The following is an 11,294-nucleotide window of genomic DNA, read 5'->3' on the forward strand; positions in this document are numbered from 1 at the left end:
CCACTTTAAATACAGAAGAGACAGATGTGACCCATAGTAAAATGGCAGTTTATAAATATAAAAGGGGAAACAACGTGTTTGTATGAGGTGTTTATTTTAACTGGGCATGTTAATTAAGCAAAGCAAAGGGGACTTTTGATTGCTAGACTTTAATACTTGGATAGCTGGATTTTGGTAGTCAGCCTCAGAAAGAGGAAGGGACCAAAAAAGGGAATAGACCTTGGTGACTAGTTGTAATCTAATGCTGTTTGTTTGTCTTTTCAGCAAGGCAGATGGAATAAGGGTGAAGGGTAAGGGTTGCCAATGCCATGTTCGCCATATTTGATCTTTCTACAGTCCCTTCACATTCTGTCTGCCCTCCCTTGTATCCCTCCACACTTCCCAGCCACTTTCATCTTTCCTAGACTCTACAAGGATTCCAAACAAGACACTATAGCTGTTGCTTTTTATTCTTTTGCTCTTTTGGGGTCCCCACCACCCAGTTACCAAGTAAATCAGACATGGAGGGTTATTCTTACTTGGCATTATTCTTTCTTTGCATTTTCTGGCATTAGCTTTGCTTATTTCTATCCAGCTTTTCTTAAATTATCCTGTCTACCTGTTGCCTCTGGGCTTTTATCTTTCTCTATTCTGTATACCTTTCTTTATTTCTTACTTTGTGGCTGGTGGTCGTGGTGTAGCAGGGTGGCTGGACCATGGCTTCCTCCTTCTTTTCTTTCTCCCTCATCTCTTTTCTCCCTTTCTTTTCCTTTTATTTATTCTCTGTCTGCCAGCTCCACCTATCCTTTTTCATACCTTGCCATTGACTGCTCAGCTGTTTGTTAGACCAATCAGGTGTTTTAGACAGGTAAAGTAACACAACTTTACAAAGTTAAACAAATGTAACATAAAAGATGGCAATAAATTTTTGCATCATTAAACAAATATTCCACACCAAAAACAAATGTAACACATCTTCAAATAATATTCTACAACAAAACACACGTACTTAAAGATTCAAATCAAACATCTACACATGAGAGAAAAAAAATGAGTTTTTCTGGCCACCTAATACAGAATAATTATTTCTAGTTAAATAGATTAGCTTATAAATTTCATAACTTTGTTTTTGTTGACAACTGGATATTATTCGGATGTGTAAATATACCACATTTTCATTATCTATTCATTAGTTGGTGAACATCAAAGTTGTTTACATTTCTTGGCTATTGTAAATAGAGCATTTCTGTGTAAGAGTTTCCTCTGAGATTAGAACATTCTATCTTGTTCAGAAGCTCCTTAAGGAGGGAGGTAAACAACTCTAACTAGCTTCAGGAAGTTTCTGAAACTGATGAGTTTCACTATTCCCCTCCATCTAAGAATAAACAAGCCTAATTGCTGAGAGTCATTCTCCAACAAGTCAAGCTACAAGGATGACTTTCCCATCAGTCTTAGAGGATCAAAGTTCCAAAGACACCTAAAACAGACCAGCTGCCTGAAAGAAGCAGAAACCAGTTGTGTTGGGGATTGTTTTAAAGTGTGCTACTTTATGCTGTGGAATGTTTGTTTATTGATGTAAAGATATATTGCTTTTGTTTATGTTGCATTTGTTTAACTCTGTGAAAACGTGATTCTTTGCCTGTCTAAAACACCTGATGGTCTAATAAAAAGCTGAATGGCTGTCACGCCAGCACAGCAACTGCCGTTCTTCTGAGCGAGGGACGTCGGGATTAACACGCAACACAACTTCAGGTTCTGCAGACAAGCCTTTATTCCACTTTCTCACACAATATATATAGCCCTCAGCAGGGGAGGCCAAGACAGCAAAACCAGGAAGCTCATCACCATAACTCAATGGCTTAGGGGTAAACATCCTTAGAAACATTGCTGAAAACAACAGATTGTTCCTGTTTTTGTTCCTGTTTTTAACCAAGTGCAAGAGTGCAAAACAGATCAAGTGGGAGTGTAAAGGCCTGTCCTCTAGGGACACAACAATTCCCCCCTTTTTATTTTAAAGGCATGAGAGCCCCTGTCTTAGGACTCCCCCAGATAGAGACTCTTACCTGTCTACGGGAGGTCTTAATCCCTGTCTTAGGCGAGCTCACTATACCAGGAGAGTTGCCCATTGTAGTGATCCCTCATGACTTCTGCAATATCTGCATCCAGACTTGGGGTACTTCCTGATTACCGGAAGACAGTCCAAGCAACACTTGTCAAGTGACAGTGTGCTGTACGTGGGATTGCCACATAAAGCGGCAGAGAATCCAAAAACAGATAACCCTAATAGCAATATGAGTACAAGTGAGCATTCCAGACAATCGCTGGACCCAACCCCCAAGCTGGGCCATGGCATTCTACTGAATGGATCCAGACACAGCAGGGACCCATGTGCTATTAATACTAACAATATGATAAGCTGTCTGCAGGGTGAAATTCAAAAAGAAATTCCAAGGGCCATCCAAACATGCATTCAACTGTTCAACCACATGAGAAGCATTTATAACATTAGCAGGTGTAACATACAAGACACTTGTTGCAGGAGTCAAAGGGAATCTACCTGGTCTTGCAAAAACACAGTTTGTTGATTTAAATTTAAAAGTCCACGTCCAATATGAGAGTCCAGAGCACTCTGTGTCTGCAGGGACTTGCTAACCCTTCTAGACAGTTGATTCACAGTCTCTGTAGTCACAGTTGTCTGTGAAATGGCAACTCCAGCAACCGTAGCCACAGTGGCAGCAACAATTGCAGCTGTTTGCCTGCTGTCGATAAAGGATGATCTCCTAATGTTCTTGAGACACCAGCACCGGCAGAGGAATCACAGCAGGCACTCGAACGATCAAAGCTCCATCAGAACTGTCCCAGCAATTACTCAGCTTGCAGATCCTGGAAGAACAATTAAGAATATTGCTCCCCCAAAGTGCCATTCCACAATACAAAGAAAAATGGGGCAGGAATGCAACCAGAGGATCAAATAGTCATATTGCATCCAGCAGTATAACAAATCAGACTCTTGAGTGATACGTTCTTCCCACATAAACTGTCGGGTGGAGATTAAAATTTCCATCAGCATCCCAACACCAAGGAGCAGGTTTGGGACCATAGGTATTATGCAATACTAACTGGCATTAAAAGTGGGAGATTTCTCAGCAGACTCCCCATCACTCATAATTCTGTTGTTGTTACCAGAGTCATCACCTGAAGCAGCAGGAGCATTGTGGTCTTCATACTGGGTCACTGGCCTTATGTACTGCTCTGGCACCCAAATTGGTTTATCAACTCCTGGAGGAAATACACATATAGCCCCCCTCACCTTTGCCAACAAGGGGTTGGTTCTATCCATCTTCCTGATTGCAAATCTTTCCAACGAACCCATGCTAGGCTCTGAGCCCTAACCTGTGTATGATGCTCCATAGGCGAGCGTCTTTCAGCATCCACAGTCAAAAAATTTAAAATAAAGAGAAGGGTGGATAATTGAGTAGCTGGTCAGAATATGAACTCCCCCCTTTTAATTTTTTGAAAATATTGCTTGAGGGTCTGATTGGCTCTTTCTACAATTGCTTGACCCATTGGGTTGTATGGAATGCCTGTTTTATGGGAAATTTCATAGAATGAACAAAAGCATAAAAATTTTTTTACTGATATATGCTGGACCATTATCTGTCTTAATAACCTCAGGTTTGCCTATATAGGCAAAAGCAGATAGGCAGTGTGCAATGGCATCTTTTGCTCATTCTTCTGAATGTAAGGATGCGAAAATTACTCCTGAAAAGGTGTCTACTGATACATGGACAAATTTTAGTTTCCCTGCGGCAGGCAGGTGTGTAATGTCTATCTGCCATAACTGATTTGGTCGTAACCCTTGTGGGTTAACTCCTAAATTGGGGCTGCTTAGGAAAGGAGCACACTGAGGACAAGAAGATGTAATGGCTTGTGCTACTTCTCTCGTGCATCGAGTATGATGCCGAAGGGAGCGCACGTTAAGGTGAAATTTATCATGTATTTCTTAGGTGCGGTCAGAAGTAAAGCAAACGTGTATATTTATCAGCTAAATCATTACTTGCTGACAATGGCCCAGGCAGTCGAGTATGACTACGGATATGTTCGACAAACAAAGGCTCAGTCTGTTGCCAAATCAAATGCTGAACGCAGCTGAGCAAATGATGGACCTTAGAGGTAGGTGATATATATATGCAGATGTCTCCAATGGCTTAAAAATGTGGGCCATATACACACTATCAGTACACAAATTTACAGGTTCCCCAGGGAAGAGCTGGAGTGTAATGAGGCAGGCTGTTACCAGTGCACCTTGGGCTGATACATCCCCCACAGGACTTTTCCATACTTTTCCTCCAGAGACCACTACTGCATTACCTTTAGGGGAAGCATTTGTAAAGACAGCACGAGCTAAGGGTATGGGAGATTCTCTAATCACTCGGGAGAATATAATGGGATGATTTTTGAACAGGACCATTAATGGATGCTGAGGATAATGAGAATCAAAACTTCCAGAAAAGGAGGTGAGAGAAAGGGTCCACTCATCATGGTACTGCTGTAATTGTACTAGCTGGTCTTTAGTATAAGGTGTTATAATCTTGTCAGGGTACTTCCCAAATGTCTGGGCAGCAACCTTCTTAGCTTTCCAAAGTAATTGTAATACAGCTTCATAGTATGGGGTGACTGCCCTTGCTGGAGAGGCAGGAATGTGTACCCATAAAATAGGTCCATTCTGCCAAAAGACTCCCGTAGGGGCAAAATTGGAAGCAAGAACTAAAAATTTAATGATTGATCATAATTAATCTGTTGGAGATGGACCCTTTCAATGTTGTCCAGAAGAAGCCTTAAGGCCTGCCTGGCCGTAGGCGTCAATATTCAGGGAGAGGTTGGGTCAAGATCTCCCAAGAGCATATCATACAACGGTCTTAAATCACCTGTTTTTATTGCTAGGGAGGGGCGCATCCACTGTACGTCTTCCAGTAACTGCTGCCAATCATGTAAGGTATTAAGATAAGAGGTGTTAATAGTTATTTTTTTTGGTTTAATTCCATCCACGGCCAATTGGTACCCAAGGTAGGAATATGGGGCTTGCATTTGAACCTTCTCAGGAGCTATGATCAGCCACGCCTTCTCTAAATCCTGTTGCATTTGAGTATAGAACTTTTGACAGCTAATCCTCCATGGCCTTGGCTGGCAGAGCTTTCCAAGCTTTGATAGCCACGGTTGCCATCTGGAGATGTACGGCAGGATCGAGCACAATTTGATTGGCCAAGTCAGCATAAGCTCCTGCTCCAGTTCGCACGTCTAGATTGCGCTGTGCCCGTCCCGCTTGCACATTTAACCTAGCCGTTTGTAAACAATTTTCTTGATATTCTCCCTTCCACAATAAGTAATCTCCTCCCAATAGTAACGCATGGCATAGCTGCTGCCAGTAGCTAGGTGTAAGATTCAATGCCGCAAAAGACTCTACCATGGCAAGAGGAAACGGGCCTGAGAGCCATATACTGCCACGGTCTCTTTCAATTGCTTCATCTCCTTAAAGCTTAAGGCCACATGTTGTCTCAGCATCTGTCCTGGATTGTTAGGATCAGGTACCTTTATAACCGGGGCAACTGTGTGCCGGGGCAAAAACTGACACCTCCTCTTCTCCCAGAGCCCTCTTCGGCTTCCCTGTCATCTGTCAGTCTGCAATGGGACTCCCTCTTTCCCCAATCGACATTAAGAGCAGGTGGGACTGATGGCACACATAAGGCATCCTTTGCCTTACAGCGCTTCAGCCTTTTCTGAAGTACCTTAATTTCCTGCATTAGCTGTGCCTCCTCATCAGATAAACTATTCTCTGCACTAGAGCTAAGGCTATCTTTCCCATTTTCTGACTCAGAGGTTATTGCTATCTGATTTTGCGCCCGTAAACGGGTAGACTTTGGCGCTAGCCTTAGTCCTGTGCCAGATTCCAAAGTTCCCCCTGGTACCTCTGACATTTCCTTTTGATCCCAATGCGACTCTGCCGATCCTATGGACTGGCGAGTCTCCTCCTCCTGTATTTCTTCAAGTATCTCTTTAGCAGCTACGACCTACTGTCTCACTTTCATTTTATCAGTAAGTAGGGCATCGCGAACCAGACACCTTAGCGAAAAGGTAGATATAGGGATGCTATCGGCACCTTCCTTTTGCAGCCGTTTCTGCAAATCTGTTTTTCCCTGTTTCCAATCAGAGATGTTCAAACCTCCACCTGTCAAAAACCATGGGTTTGCTGTGGCCATATTCTTAAGAAAATCCTCTATAGTTCTCTCTTTGACCGCAGTTCCTTGTTTCTCTAATAATTTTACTATCTGATATATCAGGTCTCTCTTACTGCTTGTGGATCCCATTTTACCCCAATCCATCCTTACCAGTCTAGGGCAATCCTGTCCGCTACCCCTTCTTTCTCAGATCTCGGTGGGAACCTCCACTTGTCGCGCCAGCACGGCAACTGTCGTTCTTCTGAGCGAGGGACGTCGGGATTAACATGCAACACAACTTCAGGTTCTGCAGACAAGCCTTTATTTATTCCACTTTCTCACACAGTATATATAGCCCTCAGCAGGGGAGACCAAGACAGCAAAAGCAGGAAGCTCATCACCATAACTCAATGGCTTAGGGGTAAACATCCTTAGAAACATTGCTGAAAACAACAGATTGTTCCTGTTTTTGTTCCTGTTTTCAACCAAGTGCAAGAGTGCAAAACAGATCAAGTGGGGGTGCGAAGGCCTGTCTTCTAGGGACACAACAAATGGCCAATAATGAGACAGGAGCAAGGATACGTCAGGCTGACAGGCAGAGAGCATAAATAGAAGGAGAAAGAAGGAAGAGGAGGAATGAAAGAACAAGGGGAGGAGAATGTCAGGGGCTAGGCACCTAGCTAGCCAGAGAGGCACAAAGTAAGAGTGAATGTAAGATATATAGAAGTAAAGAAAGGAAAAAGCCTAGAGGCAAAAGGTAGTCGGGTTAATTTAAGAAAACTAGCTAGAAACAAGCCAAGCTAAATCTGGGCATTCATAACTAAGAATAAGCCTCTGTGTGTTATTTGGGAGTTGGGTGGTGGCCCTCCGCCAAAAGCTAAAAGAGTAAAACATCACACAACACAGTTGAACTGCCTGGAAGAAGTACCTGAAAAAGACATTCTCCAACCTATTTAGCTGCTGCAGGCTGTGCAGTGTGTTCTGGGTTTCCAGATTTCATAAACTATCACCATTACTAGGGTGGGCTTTGGTGGGCACAGCTGTCTTTGTGTTGTGTTCTTGTACATAACCCCTCACCCATATTCCTGTGAGTAACCCCAACAAAATTCCTTGGTTAATCACATTGGAATTTGGTGGTATCTCTATACTTTGGTCTATCCATGGACTCTTTTTCTGGGGTGAATAGATATGAATGTTGGATCTCCCCAGGAAATGTTTTGTTACACAGCAAATAGAGATAAACATGGGTAAGCAAGTATTTCTGTAGTAGGATATAGAACCTTTGATCAGTTTCAGGGCATTAGGTCTTACCTCAAGGTTCATGATCCATTTGGAAGTGAGTTTTGTGTAGTACTATAAGATAAGAATTTTAAGTTCTTTCTTTTACATATAAGTGTACAGTTTGATTAGCACCATTTGTTGGAAATGTTTTTTTCTCCAGTATATATTTTTAGCTTCTTTGTCAAAAAAATTAGGAATTTAATTCTTTCTGGGTCCTCAGTTCTAGTCCATTCATCAGTGTATATTTTTCTGTCAATACCATGCTGTCTTATTACAAACAGCTCTGTAGTATAACTTAAAATCAGGAATGTTGATTCTCTACCATTTTTTAATCAATCAGAATTGTTTGTGTTATCCCCAGATTTTTGTGTTTCTATATGAAATTTAAGATTTTGTTTTCAATTTCTGTGAATAATTACATTGGAATTTTGATGGAGAAGAAACATAATATTTAGTAAATAAGCTTACTGAATGATAGTCAAAGGATGGAGGTTTTATCAGCTGGATGGAAGCTGAACTCAAGTTCAAACAGCTATTCTGGTATTTGATAAAGAAGACTTCAGTCTAAAATCAGAAGAGATAAGGAAGTCAGTAGACATGAATGGAGAAGAGAATTCAACAATAAGATATAATTAGAAGTATATGAATCAAATTTATACACGAAACACTAATTAGAATAAATGGTCACATAAATATGATACAATAGTAGTGAGCAGCTTCGATTCCCCACTGTGATCTCTATACATAAATGTCAATGAAGAAATATCAAAACAAATGCACACCCTAGACCAAATAGACTGAATACATATGTACATGTTAGGCGTTAGATCCTTGGTTGCTAAATTTCTTCACTGCTAATACAATAAGCCAAATCAAACTAAATTAATAAATCTTGATTTAATAAGCAGTGCAATGCAAAGCAGAACAGCCGTGGATGACACCCAGGAAGGCAGGAAGAGAGGACACGTGAGGCATGAGAGCACATGTGGCAGATCTATGGGCAGGGTCTTAGACAGGCTGTAGTAGTGTCCCAGTCATTTCTAGGGGAGGAGCCCCAATGGTAGGTTTTCTCAGGGCTAGAGTCTGGAATGAAGCAGCGCCAGTGAGTTGCTGCTTGGCATGTTGAGGATGGGGGTCTGGAACATCATCCCTCTAGCTGGAAATTCCAAAAAGTACATGCTATTCCACCCAATACACATGACATACATATTTCTTAAAGGAGACCATGGGACTATTTATTGACTGTGTTCTACACCACAAAAACAAGTTTTAACAAGTAAGAAATAATCTAAGCAAGTTCTTGAACTTCATTAGATGATGGGGGATTAGATATAGAGTCAGTAACAAAAGTAAGCAAGACTGTATAGAAATGACATGCAGACTTGGCAACTGAACAACATACTCTTGAAAGACCAGTAGACAGTGGAAAAAAATCAGGAAGGAAATTTTTAAATCTTAGAATCAAATTAAATTGAAACAACTTACCAATACTTTTGGGACACTTCTCAGGCAATTGTAAGAGGAAAGTTTATAGGTAAACATCCTTAAATTAAAAAAAAATCAAGAAGAGATAGTATAATATTCTGACTCTTTAAGAGACAAACCATACCCACTCCCTACCTCCTTGCAGCCTCTGCCCCACTCTCCTCTCTCCCTGTCCCTCTCTCTTGAAGAGGCAGCTTCTGCCTCTCTCCCCACTTCTCCGCTTCCCCTCATTTTTCTGTCTCTCTCTTTTTCTTTTCCCTTCTCTCTCTCTCTCTCTCTCTCTCTCTCTCTCTCTCTCTCTCTCTCCCTCCTCTCTCTTTCTCTCTCTCTCTTTTTCTCTTTCTCTCTCTCTCACTCCCTTCTTCCCTTTTTCCTTCCCCTCCATAACCCTACTAATATATATTCAATTCTATTCTGTACGATGTGCCGGTCTGTGTGCCTTTCACCCGCTGCCTGCTCACACTGCTTGCTGGGCTTGCCAGGGATCAGCCCGCTGACACCTTGGTTTGTGGACCCGCTGCCACTGGGATTCTATAACAAGCTGCCAGGACCCACAGCAAATCCATAACATTTGGTACCACAACTCGGATAGGCCCTCCCGCTCCAGTTCCTCTCCAGAGATTAGAATTCTGAACTAAGTTTTTTTTCCTACTGCCACCACCAGCTTCCACCGGTAAGTCTCCCCCATTTGCTATGGTTGCTTCCCTCAGCTTAAATTGTGTTTGGAATTGCCCGGGGCCAATCCACCCATGACAAGGGCCCAGGGTCCCTCAGATCCTTCTTTATCTCTCTTTTTTTTCCATTTCTTTTCTTTTCCTTTTTTCCCTCGCCATCAAAGGGCACTTGGAGCGACCTCTGGCCTCTCTGGCATCCAGTTGTGACTGGATCCAGCCAGGCCTTATGTTCTCACTCATGGCCTGGGGGGATGCTCCCCCATGAGTCTTGCGAAGGTCACACGCTGATTCACACTCCCCCACAGTTGAGAGACATCTCACAGTGTGCCTAGTAGTGTATTGCAGGTTTTCACAATCTCAGCTGTGGGTAGCAACCATCTATGTCCGTCCCTTGGCTTTTTTCAATTCCAGCCATGGCATGGTGCAGCTTTTTTTTGCTCCCCTCTGTGGCTTGTGCTGTGGCATGGCAGCTCAGTGACAGGACAGGTCACACCTCTAGGTCTCTCTTATTAAGCTTAAAATCCCTACAGCTCAAAAAATTTTTTGACTTTTCCATGCAACATGTGGCTGCTGCCGTTTTGACTGGGGTCAGTTGACTTCGCTACCATCTTGATTGAGAGTCAAGTCAGGTGACCAAGTTATCCCATCTTCACTAAAGCATGCCCTGTCTTGTCCCCCAATTTACTTATGTTTTTTTTCACAAAATTTCTCTTGTTGACTCTGTTACATGTGTTTTGTGCAGTGGCATACCTTTGGTAGGACCCACCAAGAGCATCCACTTTGATCAATTTCTGTTCATGATCTCTGTGTGTAATCATACATGTAACATAAATATAGCTATGCTTAATGTTATTATTGTTCATTACATCTCATTTCAGACTACAAAAACATTAAGTCTCATGTTTTAAACTGGTATGTACTTTTAAGTCTCTTACAAAAATACCTTATATTTAATCAAACCCTCATTTAAAATATATTAAGCTGTTCCCTACTATTGTCAGTTCTGCCATTAACCTTCTATTGCAAGCAAATTCTTCTTTCTGTCTTTTTATGAGTGTAAATCTTACCTGTTAAGTTGAGAGCCAATGTGGTCAAGCTCAGACCCAATCTTTCAGGCATTTCTATACTGTAGTTATACCTAATGAGCAGCCCTCAACTTCTCAGAGATCTGGGAAATATGATATTTAAATATTTAATTATTAAAAAAGCTTTTCATAACAGAAAGAAACAGTTTGGCTCCTAGCAGCAAAACTCTACTTCCTCGAAAGAGGACAGAAGACAAATGGATACACAACAACGTCCATCCATAGTTTGCTTCGACTGCCAAGCGCTGACCACTGGTCGAGATTGCCTTTCAACTAAACTGAAGATTTCCTGATGTGGACAGATTCACTGGAATCAACAGCCTAGCTGCTCAGGTCAAGGTAGGCTTGTCTTCCAATAGCATTCTTAGCTCATAGGATCTTCTGGAGCCTGGCAGGCCATGCACTAAACAGCAGAAGGCAAATGTGACCTTCAGTGACTATGGAGGACCCTAAAGAGTAGCTCTGTGTGTCAACCAAGTAAGTCCTCTGTCATTTTTTAATCAGTAACTCAAGTAAAATTTATCCTTCTCAAGGATCTCTGATACAGTTTGACAGCTGAGAGGTTTTGTTAGTTT

The 11,294-nt window shown here is 42.0% G+C and overlaps 1 long non-coding RNA gene across 1 annotated transcript; it reads right to left on the reverse strand.

Annotated features, from left to right (window-relative positions):
* Nucleotides 1–1,732: 1,732 nt before the first annotated feature.
* On the reverse strand, nucleotides 1,733–6,499 carry LOC148122799 (uncharacterized). The gene is made up of 2 exons (XR_015737379.1): nucleotides 6,366–6,499; nucleotides 1,733–2,862 (listed from the first exon to the last, which is right to left on the reverse strand). It is a non-coding gene; the product is annotated as an uncharacterized LOC148122799 (long non-coding RNA).
* Between the last annotated feature and the right edge of the window lie 4,795 nt (nucleotides 6,500–11,294).

Source organism: Myodes glareolus, chromosome 3 (assembly GCF_982192425.1).
Source record: "Myodes glareolus chromosome 3, mMyoGla1.1, whole genome shotgun sequence".
In the NCBI taxonomy this organism is placed as follows: domain Eukaryota; kingdom Metazoa; phylum Chordata; class Mammalia; order Rodentia; family Cricetidae; genus Myodes; species Myodes glareolus.